General features: G+C 36.2%; 1 pseudogene; it reads right to left on the bottom strand.

Moving 5' to 3' along the window:
* Window positions 1–3580: 3580 nt before the first annotated feature.
* Window positions 3581–6800, bottom strand: LOC124973655 (AP-3 complex subunit beta-1-like; annotated as a pseudogene).
* Window positions 6801–18533: the final 11733 nt, after the last annotated feature.

Raw genomic sequence — 18533 nt, 5'->3', positions numbered from 1 at the left:
GCTAATCTCTTATCAGTTCTTTACCAACTAATTCTTTGTTTAAGAGAACATTGCTTGCTTACCAAATACTTATTGTTCAATTTGCAGAGAACAAAATAATATTGCAACTAAAAAAATGAGATTATGTGTGCAGATCCCTGCATCCTGGTGGGCACTGCCATGTTTAGTAATAGCTCTTCCTTATGCTATTGCTGCTGCCAAACAGACTGCTTATGTGATCTTTGGCTTTCTTAAAGTCTCTTTGGGGATCAAAAAATTTTCTTTTTTCTTAGATGCCAACTTCATCTCACTTTAAGAATACAATATTAGTTTAAAGGACTGTTCAATTTAAAGCAAACTTGTGGAGATTAAGTCACCCATGATTGATGCTAACAAGTAGGAATAAAAAAAAGTGGACTGATTTTATCCTCACCTTTACAGGGCTGATAGGGAAAGTGGGCTACATTTTTTAAGTATCTTTTAGATATTGAGAGACCTTTATTTTTTTCACTTTTATATGTGTTGCTGAGGATTGAACCCAGTACCTCACACATGCTAGGCAAGTGCCTACACTGAGCCACAACCCCAGCCCAGTGGGCTACATTTTAAACTGCAGATGATCAGTTTTGAAAGTAGTCAACCTATATTATTATTCTGATTTTATCTATAGAAATGTTAAATAGACACTACTAATTGTTTTTTTAGTACTTGTGTTCATTGTTCTCTTGAAGTAAATATTAATAATTGTGAATTATTAAATTGTGATTTCATGTTTTATATGAAATCATCTGATATGTGTGTTAGTGATGAAGACTTACATCATCAAGCAGAAGCAGTGATTGATGAAACCAAGTTCAAAATTCAAGCACTGCTCATATATTGACATGTTTGTATTTCTCCTTTTCTTGAACTTTTTGGTTTGTTTAAAATAATAGGCTTGACCTCTTATTCTATTTGTTGTTCTTATTTAAAATGTAAATATGATGTCTCAAACTCTTTGTGTAAAGCTAAGTGTGTAGATAAATACAAATACCAATAAATAACTAATGATCATTAAAAAGATATAGAAAACAATAATAGGCTTGATTTATTAAGTAATTTATATTGAATATTCAAGGACAGAGAATTTCAGTCTTATGCAAGACTTTCCAAGAGAAAAAAAAAAAGGAATGCTAGTAATTACAATAGAGGTCTATTGTAACACAAACCCTAAATTTAGGTACATGAAAAAGAAAATCTTCAGATCAAAATTATTTATGGGTATGAACTGAAATATCTTAATAGAATTTTAGAAAACCTCGCCAACAATATATTAAAAAGATAAAATCCAATTAGTTCCTCCCAGGAGTGTAAGACTGATTCCAGATTAGACAATCTATTCCTGTGATTCACTACTTTAAAAAAAGGAAAATCACATGATTTTTATACTTCATGTAAAAAAAAACTTCTATAGTAATGGTAGGAACCAGTGTAAAAATGTTATAGTGGGTATCAGCTTGCAAAATTTCTGCATTCCAAAGGTGGTACTAAGACAAAGAATTTTTTGAAGGATACACTCCATGTATACAACCACTCTTTATTCTCTTCACCACAAAGGATTAATTGGGGTACAAAGTGCAGTCTTCTGTGTGCTTAGAAACAGAAGAAAGTCAAGAGTCATTTCTACCACATATGACTAATCTTGGTACTAATAATTCAGAAATGTAAATTAAGGCTTCATGTGACACTATTTTAAACCATAAGTCTAAGAAAAACCATGTACATGCAAATAGTTATGGAAAATGAAGGAATTTAGCAGTATGAAGTAGATGAGAAAATGTACCTTGCTACCACTAGCAACTACATTCCTTGGTGTGTGTATAGAGAAACAACCTACACATGATCATTCATGGTGACACATGGAAATGCTCTCAGGATGCAGTAACAAAGAACCTAAAAAATCCATACGTCTCACTCCAGAAATGCTGTGAGCAATGAAAATGAGTGCCTCATGAATACACATCCATATGAAAAAAAGAAAAATATATGAAAAAGAAACCATTCAAAAACCTGAAAGAATATTGACCTGAGGGTGGAGATAATAAGAGTAGAAAAAAAGGTATAAAATGCTGTACATATTAGGATACAATTCTACAAATATAAAAATATGTGAAATGATTAGGAAGTTTGCAAATCTACATGTGTGCATTTGCATTTACACCTCAGTGACACCATGCATGAGGCAATGAAAACCCTGCAGCCACATTTGGGCTCCTCCACCCGAACACTCTTGTCCGTGTACAAAGCCATATGTGAAATGCACAAGCATCAATCAAGATATGGTTACCTCTAGAAAGAAGGGCTTTCCCTTCTTAGGAGAAAACTAGGGTCAGTATCTTCACAATATTTTATTTTATAAACCGTCAGGCAAAGAAATGATGTTATTATTCATTTTGTGTGTATGTATCTGAAATATCTCATAATTTTGGATTATGAAAGATCTCATAATCCAGCTAGAGCCGATATTAAATCCAGTCCTATTTCTAGAGGAAAATTATCAGCAGCTTCCTGAACATGCCTCTGGAAATGGTCTTTATACAGACATCCTGGGGTTGCTCCATATTTCACACACTACCTCTGTGTCTAGCTCTACTTAGGTCTTTGTGCTACCTCTCTACTTCTGTCTATTATTCCTATCTCTATTTTCCTACCCCCTCCTATCTCTAGCTCTATTCCTATCCTTAATCAGTATCCTATTTGTATCTCTCACTCTCTTTATCTTTTAATACTTAAAAAAAGAGAGAGATATGTGTTTAGACTCTGCTTTAAAAAGAATTAATCACATTCCCCAAGTCACTAGTTCATGTTGACCATTTCATTCTTTTTAACATTCTTATGAACTTTTGTGGATTTCATAGATCATAATTAATCCCACTACTTCATGACCATCTGATTATTAAAAGTATTTTGCTATTGCACAAAAAGCTTTCTTGCTCTGCATATCTCCTGTGAAATTTTAAGAAAATTTCAATGAAGCAGAATCACTGTGTCACAAGAGTTTTTAAAACTTGATAGAAGTTAATGCAAATATTTTCTATTTATGTGCTAGTTTATTATCTTATTATTCAGAAAAAATTTGTGACAGCTGTCAGTAATCAATTACAATACAGGAAATTAAAAGAACAAAATTTTGCAGAGACCATGTTTTTATTTAATTTGAAAAGGTATGCTATCTAATTTTCCTACACCAAGCTATTTCTTTGCAATGTTTGCTTACTGTTGAAGGGAAGATGATTTCCAATACACTTTAAATATCTGATTCATGACCATCATTGTCAAAAAAGAGAAGGAAGATGAGGAGGCCAAAAAAGTAGGACAGAAAAACTCCACATGGATTCAGGAGTCGAGATAACTGACAGTAAAATATATGTTCTTTGGCTAGCAAAGCGAAAAGGGGGAAAGTATTGCATACATGATGGATACACACTAGCATTCTAAAAGCAATGTAAGAGTGTATTCTTCCCCACTGCCAATGGAAGGGCTATTATTATAATGAAAGGCAGCAGTAGTGGATGCCAGGCACTTTTTTGTGTGCAGATTCTGAAGTCCAGATGTAAGCAGGTTACCCCTGGGACAGGAAAGGCTTCAGCTCCCACAGCAGAACAGAACCAATCACAGTTTTCTCAGTGTTTATGATAAACTGGGCTGTGGAGCCTTCCTTCATTTCCACTGTGACTAGCATCATTGACCCACTGTGCACAGTTTTAGCTGCAAACCTGTGTATATTATCTTGGCAAGAAGGTACTGCACCAATGTTGGCTACATTTACAACCTTCTGAAGGACCATGGATGGAGTGAAATTCTGGGGTGCAGCAATAATTACAGCAGAAGTTTCATTCATTCCTGTCAGCATTCCTTGCTCTTTCTTAAAATCTTTTCTGACATGGCCACAGGTAAAAGCAGTTCTCCAACAGGTGGCTGAATATTAACTTTGAAGCAATCATCCTTGGTGCACAACTGGAAACTGGCAGTTTGTGTAGAATCACAGAATTCAATACCCATTGAAACGGTAATGGATCCCTCAGACTCCAGCATGTCTTTTGGATGAAAAACATGCATTTGCATGTGTATACAAAGTTTTTTTCCCTATGTGGATATTTTCTATCTTTCGATCAGAAGTTATTCAGAATTATTTGTACAGAGACCATCTTATCACCAAAAATACAAGGTTGTCTTGGAAAGAAGTTATTGGCAGCCAGTCCTTTTCCATCATTTGATGAAGCAGCACATGAGTTTTCATTGGTAAAGACAGGAGTACTGACACTTGACTGATGAAGAAGTTGACAAGTTTAAACCTTCAAGATCAGCTATCAAGCTTGGAGAAAGAGCTGGTGTGGGAAGTGCAAATGGAGTGGATACTGGTTAAAATCATCTAGATCCAGAAGTGAAACATCTTTGGAAAGATTTCAATCTTGCTTCTTTTTTTTTTTTTCCTTTCCTTAGTAGCTTTTCTGGATTCAGATTCACTTTCAGATTCTGACTCAGAATCTGAAGAAATTTCTATTGAACTAGATTCAGCATCAGAAGAACCTGAAGTTTCAAATTTTTCATTTTTCTTCTTCCCATTTTCAATATCACTTTTCCCTTTGTTTTTTGAGTTCCTCGTGGCTGTTCTTTGTTTTCTGCTTCGGACTCATTTCACTCTCACTCTCTTCCTCACTAGTGGAATCCTCACTGCTGTCTTCACTACTGTCTTCTTCTCTTCTTTTGCCTCCTTCTCCACTCTCACTTCCAGATTTGCACTCACTTCACTGCTGCTATCAGAAGAGTCTTCCTCTTCCTCAGATTCAGAGTAAAACTTCTTAGCAGGATTTTCTTTCTTTGCTTTTCATGCTGGGGTCCATTGTTTTGCCAACTCTACTTCTACATTTCTAACTGATGGGACAGGCGCCACCTCTGGCCAATTAGATAATTCCAGGTACCCAGAAGCTTTAATGTTGAGAGTATGAGATAAGGTGCCAAGCTGGAAATGATCCCTATCTTTAAAAGGAGACTCAAGCAGTGGTGCAGTTTTTTGAGCTAGGAATATTTTTGGCATATTTACTTAAAACTCCCCTCTTCTCATTTGGAACAATAAGCTGCTTAATAAATCCTGTACAGTCTCTGATATTGTAGTTTTGATCATACTTGCCGAGATTTCATATGTACTGGGTAAACAATTTTGTCTGTTTGGATTGGTTAAATACAGTTTTGCTCCAAGATTTAAAATCTGCAGTTTTACCAGATCATCTTCACTTGTAAAGTTTTTAGCCATCTTCCTCAAAACATCAGGGAATTTTAGGAAATACTCACAGTTTTCTCCAGTTAGCCAAAGAATACTTGCTCTAGCCACAGAAACAGTGATACTGTCCAAGAATTTGGCCATATGTTTAATAATTTCTCCATGTTATGCAGGTTGCATTTGTAGTAATTACTTTATAACAACTACAATTTCAGAAACAACTATTTCATCCCTGTTGGAGAGCAGAAATACCAGGCCATTGAGGCAGGTGTCTGTGACATCTGAGATGTTGGTTGCACACTGCCTATAGTCTGAATAGTGTCTGTGCAAATTGTTTTTCCTGATTTTCATGTAGGTCTGAAATTCTTGTAAAAGTTGATATGTTGGCTTCATTTGCTAAGTTGTCAAAATTTCAAGCTTCAGTGTCTTGATCATAGTTGGATCGGTTGACCTAACATAGAAATTCTCAGGAAGGTTCAAACAGTCCTTTCTTTCTTTGAATTGACATAGTTGCTATATTTTGTAGGACAATACAAAATATTGCTATGAAGTAAGTGCAAGTGATTTACAAACAATGCCAGCTTCTGACTTTGACGATATGTGCCAGTACAACTGAGCAACTGCCATAACCACTTCTGCATTCCTCTGAAGTAAAGGCTTTGTATTTCTAATTAAGAGTCTATGGTCTGGATCCATAGTATATGGCTTCTTCCTGTCCCTGTCTTCAGTCTTTTCCTTCTTTTCATCATCAATTCATAAAAATTCTTTTCATTGTCTTCTAGACCATCCCTCTTTCCAAGGACTGACAAACTGTGTACCAGCATATCGAGTTAGCATGTGGATTATGACCACCTGCCCCCACTCTTCTACATCACTAGTAAGTTACAAAGGTTTTGGTAATTCTGTGAATCAGATCTATTCTTTGGGCATACTTCTTCAAAAGCCATCACAACACTGCCAGCTACCAATGTGCTTTTATCTTTCAAAAGTATTTCAATACTTCAATTAACATTTCCTTTTGATCTGGATCAAGACTGTATAGTTTCTGTATTGCATGGGCTGCATTCTTCCTAACATGGTGATAAGTCAGCAGAAGCTTTCTTAATAGCGCATGATGATAGGAACAATAATAGGCACTCTAATACTTGACAGAACTCTTAAAGCGCTTGCACGGATTAGTTGATTTGGGTCCTTCAGAGCTCGCTGAAAAGTGCTTATAGACAAGAGTGCCAGATCCTGCTGCTCTTCAGCGTATCAGACCAGGTAATCATACACCAACTTCTTGATCTCATATTTTTACTGGCCACATTCTTCACAACAGCAGGAAACAGTTCAGATGCATTTTTTGCTTTTGCAATCATCCCAACAATCCTTTCATAGCATCCAATTTAGATGAATCTTTTCTGCTGTCCAACATTTGTTTAGATCTTCATTCTTCTTCAAATTGCTGCTAAGAGGCCGAAGGCACAGGATGGGGAAATGGTCAAGGTTACCTACTGAGCCAGCTCCACCATTCCCTTCCTCCAGACTGCTCAGTGTACACAAATCTGTTGCTGGACATTGCCCTGTTGCTGGACATTGCACGGTGCTGGAGGGGGGTTGTGGTCTGTGGGTTTCTAATGAAAATATTATAAAACTTTAAAAATATATTAAAGTGAGGGATAAAATTTGTTATCACATCATTGTGAAATTCAGACTTTTTAGTGGAGGAGTATTTTTACATAAGTTTTATTCTTTTATAAAATTCATCCATGAAACTGTCTGGCCTCATTTTAGGGGAAAAAAAATCTGAAATTTCTTCAGTTTTTCTTCACCATTAATGTCCCACTTACATTTTATTTCTTTCTTTGCTGGGATATTTTTTGAATATTCAAAGCTCTCTAAAGTGACATAAAGGGTTTCACATTCAGTTGCACACTGCAATGCATACAATAGTTTGGCTTCCCCAGGACCATTTGTATTTCTCTCTCACTTCCTATCCTGCCTTGGGTACTTCATCACGACTCTTTCTTATGTTAACTATAGCTTAAACTTCTCTAGTACCTACCCTTGTCTTTCTCCCCAGGATTAGTTCTTCCTATGAATCTTGACAGTGTTTCTGAAGGAAAAACTCACAGCCCATGTGTCTGACACAGGACCTACCACAAACAGATGCTCAGTTGCTCCCACTCCCAGGTGCTCCCACTCTGCCCTTCAGTCCAGTTGAGCAATTAACCCTGTCCTCCTTCTTTATCTTCAAATGAAGGCATACATACTTTCACAAGCTTCAGCTTGTTATAGAGAAATATCATCAGCATTTGAAACCTCTGCATTAGAACATCTGTACTACATGAAAATCTGATTCATTGCAAAACACCCCCCAAAATGCATCAGTTCTAAAAGTTGACTTTACAATCATTCTCATCAGGATCACAGAACCAAGGTTGAGTTCCTGTCTCCTCTTTCTTGCCTGTAATGACCTCAGACATGTTCCTTAATATTTCGGAGCTTGTGATCCTTTGGTGAAGATCTTATGGTAGTTGTAAAGAAAATGAACATACATACCCTGGCACATCTCAAGTATTTGGTGTATTTATTATTATTAAATTTCCATTTTAATAAGTGTGATATGAAAAAATTTAACAAAACACTAACCCAGCATTGCTCTTTCCTCATCAGATTCAGGACTCTACCAAAGAGTTCCTTTTACATCATATCAATTCCATAAGCACTCCCCAAGAGCGAACAAACAAAAGATAGGATTGTCATTACCATCCACACTGCTGAAACAGTATTAAAAGAAGGCACATTAGGGCAGGAGTGTCTCCCCAATTGCACACCAAGAGGCATGAATAATTTAGAGGAACTCTCAGGAAGTCTGGGATTATGTCTGGGAGGTGATTTCATGCTGATCACCACTTGGACTTTCACACCTTACTATTTCACCTGCTCTTAGTTTTCCTGGGGGGGAAAAAATCCCAGAAATTGCTAAACCCTGGGGTGTGTTTCTGAGTAATTCATCACTGTGGTCAGAGTCATGGTTCAGCACTGGGTGGGGAGGCCTGGCTAGTCTTGATATGATATTAATCAACACAATCATTACCTGGTGGTTTTGTTGAAACCTGAAGAGGACTCCTGAAAACAGAGAAAGGTTTGAGTGATTTTCTTTATCCTGCTAAATGTATAGCAGAAAAATTGTGAATATGTGACAAAAGAAGTTATTGGTTAGAATTAGATCCATAGGCACATATTGATGGGCTTTTGAATTTATAGAGAAACTGAGACATCAGATTCTCAAAAGAAGCTCTTCCATGAGTGTTTTCAAAAGTCAACCCTATCCAATAGAAATATTTAAATATCATTGCATTTTTATCACTGAAACTGTGAAAGAATATGCCCTTTTCTCATCAAAGTAAGCATTCCTATCATATGTAAATGTTTTTAGTTGTTTCATTCATATGTAGAGGCTCTTTACAAAATAAATTTACATAGGCTTCCAATGACCTAGATGCAAAGAAATAAAATTTATTAAATGCTATTCCAGGCTGCGAGCAGACTCATAATCAGTTTATAAAGTTAAGTATAAAATCTAAACTATCACAGTCAGCTCTGAAATAGATTCATTTATATATACATATATATATATATTTCAGTTAGTCTGCTATTCTGTCAGAAGGAAAGAGATACATGAGATATTTCTTAAGAACAAACAACATATTAGCAGCAAGTTCCAGTCAATCTATATTGGAAACCAAGTGTAAGTAATCAAAATACTAGGTCACTTCTCTAGCTGACACTGAAAATTAAAGAATACACTGTAAGGTTTAAGAACTTATCAAAGGGCACATTGTGCAGAAATAAAGGTTAGCTAAACACAGGCCTATGATACCATGACAGTTGATTTGATTACCTGAACAACTACAAAGACAATAACAGAAAGGTGGTGCATACAGTGGTGGATACACTGGACAAAGTAATGATTCATGTGCTGTGCATGATGAAGTGAGAAGAGATATGTTATTATGCTATTTAGAAACAGTGTACCACTCATAATGTATGAATTGTTTATTACTGGAATTCCCACTTATGTTTTTAAATTGAGGTTGATAGCAGATAACTGAAACTAAAGATAGGAGGGATGACTAAACTTAGATCATTCATTATTTCCTATCCCTTTCAGTGAGATTCACATTTGCATGCAATAATGTTTATATTTATGGTGTATATAATTGTTCTAAGGGTTTTGGCAAATGTCCAGAATCCTTTATTCACCATCCAGAGCACTATGTAGAACATGTTCAGCAATCTACAACTTGTGGGCAGTCTCCTTTTCATGAACTTCTTCTATCACCCAAATCCTTATAGTTTCGTTTGCTCTTTATTTGCTCTGCATTCTTTTAAGAATGTCACATGAATAGAATCAAACATAGAGATTTTGGGTCTGGTTATTTCACTTAGAATTGATAATTTATCCAAGTTGTTGAGTCAATGGTTATACCTTTTTATTTAAAGCACCATTCTATTGTATACACATACCACAATTTGCTACTCCAATATTTTATGGAGGATATCTGGATTATTTGGAGAATAATTATGAACAAAGCTGTTACAAATATTTATGCACAGTTTTTGTGTGAGAATAAGTTTTTCTTTTGGCAAGCATCATGCTAGATCATATCATGATTGCAAATTATAGGGAATTGTCAAATAGTTTTTCAGAGAGGCTACACCATATTGCATTCCTACCAGTAATGAGTTAAAATTTCTGTTACTTTGTATCCTCAACATTTGACATTGTCATGTATAAAGTGCTATTTTATCTATTCTAATATATGAAAACTACAATCTCAGTATGGTTTTAATATACATTTATCTAATAATTCACAAAGTTGAGAATCTTTCCATAAGTTTTGCCATTCACTTGTCTTCTTTGAAAAGCTTGTGTTCAGCTTTTACCCAATTTTATTGTGTTTTTAAGTGTGTTTATTTTATTTTTTCTTCCTTAATTGCTAAGCTTTACATGTTCTTCATATTTTCTAACATGTCCTGTATCAGACTTGTGATTTGCAGATATTCTCTCCCTGTCACTTCTATTTTGTATTTTTTCATGACATTTTTAAAGAAGAAAAGTTTTTAATTTTGAAAAAAATCCATATTTTTTCTATTATGGATAACACTTTTAATGTTGAATTTAAAAACAATACCAAACCCAAGATCACACATACTTTATCCTATATGTCTTGAAGTTTTTTTATAATTTCATGCTTTACATTTATGTCACATATACATTTTTACTTACTTTTTCTATAAGACAAGGTAGGTCTCCAGGCTTATTATTGGTTTTCTGGAACATGGTGGTCAACTTACTGACATTAGTTGAAAAGATTATTCATCCTCCACTGAACTGTTTTCACACATTTGTTAAGAGCAGCAAATTATATTTCTGTGTCTTTTTTCTCATCACTTTGCTTTGCTCCATCCATCTCTATCTGCATCTTTTTGCCAATACTGCTGCACCTTGATCTCTGTACTTTCACATTGTTTTGAAACTGGTTCATGTGAGTTCTCCATCTTTATTAATCTTCTTTTCAAAATTATTTTGACTATACTAGTTCCTTTGCTTCTCCATAAAAATTTTGGATCAACATATCAATATGTACAAAAAGCCTTACTGACTCTAAAAAATGAAAAGACAAATGACAGAATGGAAGAAGGTATTTACAAGCCATCTATCTGATAAAAGTTAATATCCAAAGTGTATAAGGACCTCAACTCATCAGTAGTAATAATAAAATAACAAGATTAAACATGGGCAGAGTGCTTGAGTAGACATTTTTCCAAAGAAAACAAACAAATGGTACATGAGAAGATTCTCAGTATCACTAGTAAAGAAAATGCAAATCAAAATCATAATAAATGTCACCATGCAGCTTGTAGCATGGCTATCACCAAAAGACAGAGGTAAGTCTTGGTGACAGTGTGAAGAAAGGGACCATGCACCCTGGGAGGGAATATAAATCCATGCAACCATTATGGAAAATGGTATAGAAGATCCTCAAAAAATAAGACAGAATTATTACATATGAACCAGAATTCCACATCTGGGTACATACACAAAGAAAATGAAAAAGTAATCTCAAAGAGATATCTGCCCTTCCATGTTTATGCAGCATGACTCACTACAGGTTGGATACAGAAACAACCCACATCTCCACCAGTGCATGAATGGGTAAAGGAAATACAGTAGAAACTCAAGGAAATACCATGCAGGAGCTAGCAAGAAGGGAAATTCTATTATTTGTGATAACATGGATGAACATGAGGTCTTTATACTAAGTGAAATAAACCAGATACATAGAGCCAAATTTAGCATAATCACACTTAAATAAGGATTCTAAAAAAATAGCCAAACTCATAGAAGCAGAAAGTAGAACTGTGGTTATCATGAGATGAAAGTGTGGGGGAAATAGAAAAAACAGAAAGAGAAAAAACTTACTGTGTTATTGGGATTACATTGAACCTATAGATGAGATCGAATTGGTAGAAAATGACATCCCAATAATATTGAAATTTCCAATCAGTGAACACAGAGTATGTTTTCATTTATTTAGGTTTGCTTGGATTTTTGGCATCAATGTTAAGTATCTTGTATTTTCATTTAATTAAAACACAAGTTTATAATTTCTTGAGACTTCTTGTTTGAACCATGAACTGGAGGTGTACCACTCATTTTCAAAGTAATTGCTGTGTTCCAGAAGTAATTTTATTACTGATTTATTATTAATGTTGTCATTGTAGTTTAATTCTTTTGTGGTCTGTGAACTTACATTGTGATATTTCTAAGGCATTCTTCCCACTGAGCTTCAGCCTTTCTTTCCATTTTTGAGACAGGTACTTACTAAGTTGTCAAGGCTGACCTTGAGCTTGGGATCATCCTCCCTCAACCTCCCAAATTGCTGGCATTACTGATGTGTATCATGACACCTTCAGAGATTACTCTTCTTTTAGATTTTTCAAGTTATGTTTCATGGCTTAGAATGCTATCTAGCTGATGAATGTTCCATAAAAAAATTAGAGAAATGTGTATTCTACTCTTGTTCAATAATGTGATCCATAAGTCAAGTGGATCGAGCTGATTGACTATCTCCTACTGCATTTTTCCCCCTTTGTTCTTTTCAATTTAAAGAGAGAAATATTGAAGCCTCCAAGTATAATCATAGATGTATCAATTGTCCTTTTGGCGCTGTCAGTTTTTTAACATACATTGAAGCTCTATTGTTAGGTTCATACACATGTAGAGCTACTGTCTTCTTGCAAATCAGACTAGTAGCTGGGTGTAGTGGTGCATGCCTGTTATCCCAGCAGCTCAGTAGGCTGAGGCAACAGGACTGGGAGTTCAAAACCAGCCTCAGCAACTTAGGGAGGCCCTAAGCAACTCAGTGAGACCCTGTCTCTAAATAAAATACAAAAGATGGCTAGAGATGTGGCTAAATGGTTAAGCACCCCTGGGTTCAATCCCTGGTACCAAAAAAAAAACCAAAAAAACAAAAAAGGAAAAAGAAAAATTGGCTAGTATCAATATACAATGTCCTCTTTATCACTGATGCTAATTTGTTAAAGTCTACTTTTCTGAGTTGTCAACCTATTAATTATAGATATTTTAAGTTTCCTCTCCCACAGGTATGACAGAGATCCTGGTGCTCAGTGTAGTTTTGTCTCTTGGGACTTTTTCTTGATTTTTCTGGATGCCTCATAATACATTGTTATGGACAACCTATGTTGTACAGGGCAGTAGAAAATGAAATAGATATTTTTCATGATTGGAAATGAGCACACCTCTTCTGTTACTAGGATTCTGGTGCAGGAATTTATGTTAATCTATTCAAGAGTGGGGTTTTGGTTCTCTATTTTTGTGTCCCCCAAGAAACATCTGCTTGTTATATTCCACAGCTGCTATTGCTTCTTTTTTTACTTGCTGACATTGTGTTTGGTCGGGAAGGGGTTCTTTCTTTGTGATTCTGAAGAAGGCATCATTTTCTACAGGCAGTGAGGACCTGAGTCTCTGGTGTGGTCTTCACAAATGTTCCTGAGTCCCACCTGGATATAATGCAAAACCTATCATTAAGTCAGGCACCTTCAGGGTAGAACCTCATTTCCCTGTCGTGAGCTTCATTTCTCTGTTCCCTATTAGGTGAACAATTTCTAACCATGCTGTCTTCCTCTGTAGTCATTAGGGACAGGAGAGATGGATGGGGTCTTGTGGAGTCTGGGCAGTGGCTGTTATTTCCCTCTGCCAGGAAGCACCATGCATGTGGAAGGCTACCCAGGGCTCCCAAGAATTCCCATCTTTTGGAATCCCTGAAATGAAAGCTGTCATGAGCGACAAGGAGGAGTCAAAGAGAATAAATTTGGTCCAAAATCAATTGACTTTTATTTGATGCTAATCACACAAGGATTATAGTTATTTTAACTCTAGTCACACCAATATCATACATTACTTAATCACTAAATTACTATAAGCCCCGAATAAGCAAGACTCACTCCTTACTGAGACCCATTCCTAAGGTCCACTCCCATGTGACATGTCTTGAGTTGAAGGGCAGCGACTCCCAGAGGCTAATCAAGAAGACAGCTCAGGAGATCTCACTGGCGAACTCCCTCCGGCCAGAGTCCTGATCGGAGAGGACAGCTGGAAGGCGTGTGAGGGTGGGGAGGTCATGGTCTCCAGGCCACGTAGAGATGTCTTAGGCAGGATGCACACAGGGCAGCTCCGCAGTTATGGAAGACGAGGCAGCTCTGAGGTTACCTCCATGGGAACATCTCGGTCATGGTCAGGACGACAAATGTTCCAGCAAGCAACAAGCAAGTCAGTGAGTCTCCCCCAGGCTTGGTGCAGCACTGGTGTCATGGGTGTAAAATGGAGAATGGAGCTAGGCTCAACATGAGTCCTTATAAATCCTTTTTATCAGAGCCTGCCAGCCGGTCTTGGTCAGGGGAAGTCAGTTATCTTACTCGGGATCAGTTGAACATGTCTCCGCTTGGGGCAACATCAGTCTTATGTTGAGGCAACACCACATCATTACATCATCACAGCACACAGCACTCAAGTTACTTTTTGCAAGTTACACAGCACACAAAATGTCACACATTTAATTTTGCTCCTTAAAAAGCATTTGTATACAATAATAATAATAAAAAGCATATAGACAGGATGGAACAAACTTTGCTCTGCCTGAAACCCCCATGACCTCCAATGTTCTTGCTAGCTCACACTCCACCTTGAGCAGTTCATTAGAAGTTTCTAGCTCAGTCTTTGTAGTGTCTTATACAGTATCAGGCTGCATTTGCTACAGATAGGTAATCATCAGGTCCTGCTTATCCCTGCAGATATCTGTCTCTTTCAATTTTTTCATGTTAGTTATGTGCCCCATGACATCAGTACTCTCAAGGGTTCAAAAAATGTCTCTAATTTACAGACTATTCAGGTTTTCTCTTCTTGGAGGAGTGGCACTCTTCTATCTCTATAACTCTCTCTATACTGGAAGCCCACAAACTATTTTTAAGTATGAAATAAGAAAGGCAGCTGTTTTTCATAATGAAAAAGTTAAGACCATATGGTCTTTTCTAGTGTATTACATTTCTCGTTGCAACACAAGATGGGTTAATGGTAAATAGCATGTGATAGAAAGAGCATTGAACTTAGAATCAAGGAACCTGTTTATTTCTGTCACTTTCTAGATTTATGATGTTAGACATTTGCTTTGACTCTCAATGACTTCCTCTGTAAAGTACTTGTGATCCTTCATTTGCATTGCAAAAGTTTGCAAAGCCTTTGGAGAAGTCTCCTTTCAATTAGTTCTCCATGGTCCCTGGTGGTGTTGACAGGACAGGGATGAGAATTCTCAATTTTACCAAATAGCAATGTTAGCTCAAGTGATTACAACTAATTAGAACAAATTTTTAAAAAATCAATAAAAAATTAAAAAAAAATAAAATATATATTAAAAATGATCATCTGACCCAAGAATGGCCCAATGGAGAAGGCTTATTTATCACAATCCAGCAGTCTTTTGCCTCCAAAAGAAACATCTGAACACTTAAATGTGATCCATGGTGGTTGCTTGATCCCTGAGAATTCCAGAATCACCTTAACTTCTAATAAGGACCCATCACAGAAGGGATGGTCTCAATCCTTTCATGCTATTGTCCAAGGAGCTAGAGTCAGGAATCATTGTGGCCACATGACCTTAGATGAGCTGCTATTCCCAACATCCACATTCTTGTTTTCAGAATTTATAACCTCAGAGCACATTTCTTCACTTTAGTTAAAACTAGAGACTAATGAGTTTCTAACTCAACTTGTGTTTCATGGCGGGGGAGGAAATAGCTTATGGTTGGTTTTCAAATATAAAAATAGCAAAATTTCCAAGACAGTTTAGCCAAATTAATTAGCTATGCCATGAAATAAGAAGACTGTCTCATAGTCTTTGTGAGATGAAAGCCTTCTTTTAGTGTATGTTACTCCAAATATTCCAACAAGGTAAGATGCAAGGACTCAGAGCCAGGTGGCCATGCAGAGCCCTTTCCTCATCTGGTTCCTGCCTCAACGCCACCTCCATGCCTTCAGAGAACATTGCTTCTTTCTGTTTTGGGAAGTGGTTAATAAGACCAATCAATCTATTGTATACATGGGGCAAATAAATGGAAATTAAAAGGAGAAGCAGGAAGGAAAGGAAAAAAGAAGAAAAGAAGAAAGAACAGAAGAAAAGAAAGACAAGAAATAAACGTAAGCTTGTGCAGTGTGCACAAGATACTCAGATACTCAAGAGCTGAGGAAGGAGGATTGCAAGTTCAGCCTCAACAACTTAGCGAGACCCTGTCTCAAAAAAAAGGGGGGAGGGGTTGGACTTGCCTAGCAAGTGTTGTGCCCTGGGTTCAATCCTCAGAACTCTGGGAAAAAGAAAGATGACACAGAGAGAAAGAGAGAAAGAGAGAGAGAGAGAGAGAGGAAGGAAGGAAAGGTAACTCAATTTGAGAGTAAAGGAGGAAACAAATACACATTCAGATATTGTTGACAAAATAAACCACTTTCTAAAAATTTCAGTGCTTGCTGAATACCAGGAGTAAGAAGCAGTGTGCCTGGTCTGAGAGGCTGGGGGAGGATCATAACAAGAAGTCTCCTTTGAGACAGATCTTGACATATGCTGCTGGCTTTTGGGAGATGAAGAAAGACATTCTGGCAGTTCAGAAAGTTGCCTAGAAATCATTATTTTGTGTTTTATTTGTTGTCCTTCTTCTTCCATCCATTGCTTCCACAAAATTAATTTTCTTTGAACTAAAAGTTATTCTTAACACTTTTAGGACTCCATGATGTAAGCAATTATTCAACATGTACTTCTCAATTCAGAATCCCAATAGTAATTTATCTAGCATGATAAATCAAGTGTGCATTGTCTTTAGGTTTGAAAAACATTAATTCAAAATACTATATTTCATAATATAATTTGTGATTAGACAATGTAGAAATAACAACTTTCATAGTATTCTTAAAATTTAAAGAAAACTTATTGGTATAATACCCTTTAAAATACACCAAGACTAATCTCATAGCTTACCACACAGTGCAACATGTATATAAGAATTTAAACCAGAGAGAAATCCTTTTTATTTTTTTACTTTTTAAACTTATCAAATTCATATATTAGCTAAAAATGCCAAGCTTCCTAACATGTACAAATCTCACCTTAACTTTATCTCACTGTTTTGTTTTTAGTGTTTGCTATTATAAAGTATAAAACCACCTTTCAATATATCTCCTAACAAGTATCCAAGTTCTAGCAATACCTGCTATTTATATAAATAAATTCTACTTCCTTTTATGAGATTAATCATTCTGTGGCCTTTGTCAGGCTTTTTCCTGGCATTTTAACATTTCTCTACTTGGTTTTATCTCTACTTTATACCATGATGTTCTTCCTGTTTATTTCAACTTAATACTTTTTTTTGGTAGTGGAGTTTAACTCAGGTGTGCTTTACCAGTCAGCTACATCCCCAACTCCTTTTCATTTTTTTATTTTGAGACATGGAGGCTTAACTTGAACTTGAGATCCTCTTGCCCCAGCATCCTGTGTGGCTGAGATTATGGACATGCATCACAACCCCTGGTTATTTGAACTTCTGTATTCTAGAAGGATATGTTTACATTAGTTAGATACATTTAAAAAGTATGTGTGCTGCTTATAATACTTCTATATAGAAAAAGATAATTCACTGCATGTATGTCCTCTGGTGAATTTTAATACATACAATATATGTTAATTCAATATAAATTTACCATATATTATAGATATATATAATCAAATTTACTTAAAATATGTGTGATGCTTTTATTGCTTTTAAGTTAGAAAACATACTCCACTACAGATATGTTCCCTATTAGGTTTTAGTATAGATATCATGAATTATTCTTGTCTTGATACTCATGCTTCCCAAATTATGTGATGAAGAGCAGGGTCTTGGTTTGGTTTGGTTTTACTTTTTACATTTCTAATTGAGAGGGATAACATTTAATAAGATACAATTTGAAATATATGGAAGTTTCTAAACCCTTTCCATTACTGGATTTATCTTGTCATGGAGAGCAAACAGTGACAGGCCCTGGTCAATAGATCTGTGGAGCCCCAGCCTTCCCCTAACCATTGTCAGTGTCTTCTCATCCACCAATATCCTTCCTACTCTTCTCTTATGATCTACTGATAGTGGAGCAAAACTTCAGTGCAGAAAGAGAATTCTCTATGCAATATGAAGAACATTCTCTTTACTCATACAGATGCCCTTCAGAAATGCCCATCTGGGACTCTTGAGTCAGCAATAAACCAATGCCATGGAGTCAAGCAGCTGAAAGAGTGGGGACTGTCCCTTTCTGGTTCAGTCTACCCTAATGCCAATAGGCAGCTAAAGGTGAGACATGGTCAAGCAGGTTAGGAAAGGTGTTAGGTGAGACCTACTCACTGTAGTGTCTCAACAAACTTGTCCTTAGACTGGGGCCTCCCCAACTGGGAGGATTACCAGAGTCCTTTGGGACCTTTCAAATCAGATTCCAGGCTGCCTGCCCAGAGGTGATAAATCAGTAAAGTTGGAGTTAAGCCCAGAAATCAATAAATTTTTTAAATTACTCAGAAAACATGGACACTCACAAACTGCTGGGATTATGATCACTACGATATTCTGGGACAGGAAGTTGGCATCTCTATTTAAAATTTAAACATATATCAATGAATTTACTTCTAGAAATTGCTTGAAATAAAAGTACAAG

The sequence above is a fragment of the Sciurus carolinensis genome, unplaced genomic scaffold, assembly GCF_902686445.1.
Source record: "Sciurus carolinensis unplaced genomic scaffold, mSciCar1.2, whole genome shotgun sequence".
In the NCBI taxonomy this organism is placed as follows: domain Eukaryota; kingdom Metazoa; phylum Chordata; class Mammalia; order Rodentia; family Sciuridae; genus Sciurus; species Sciurus carolinensis.
This window is presented reverse-complemented; position numbering and strand designations above follow the sequence as displayed.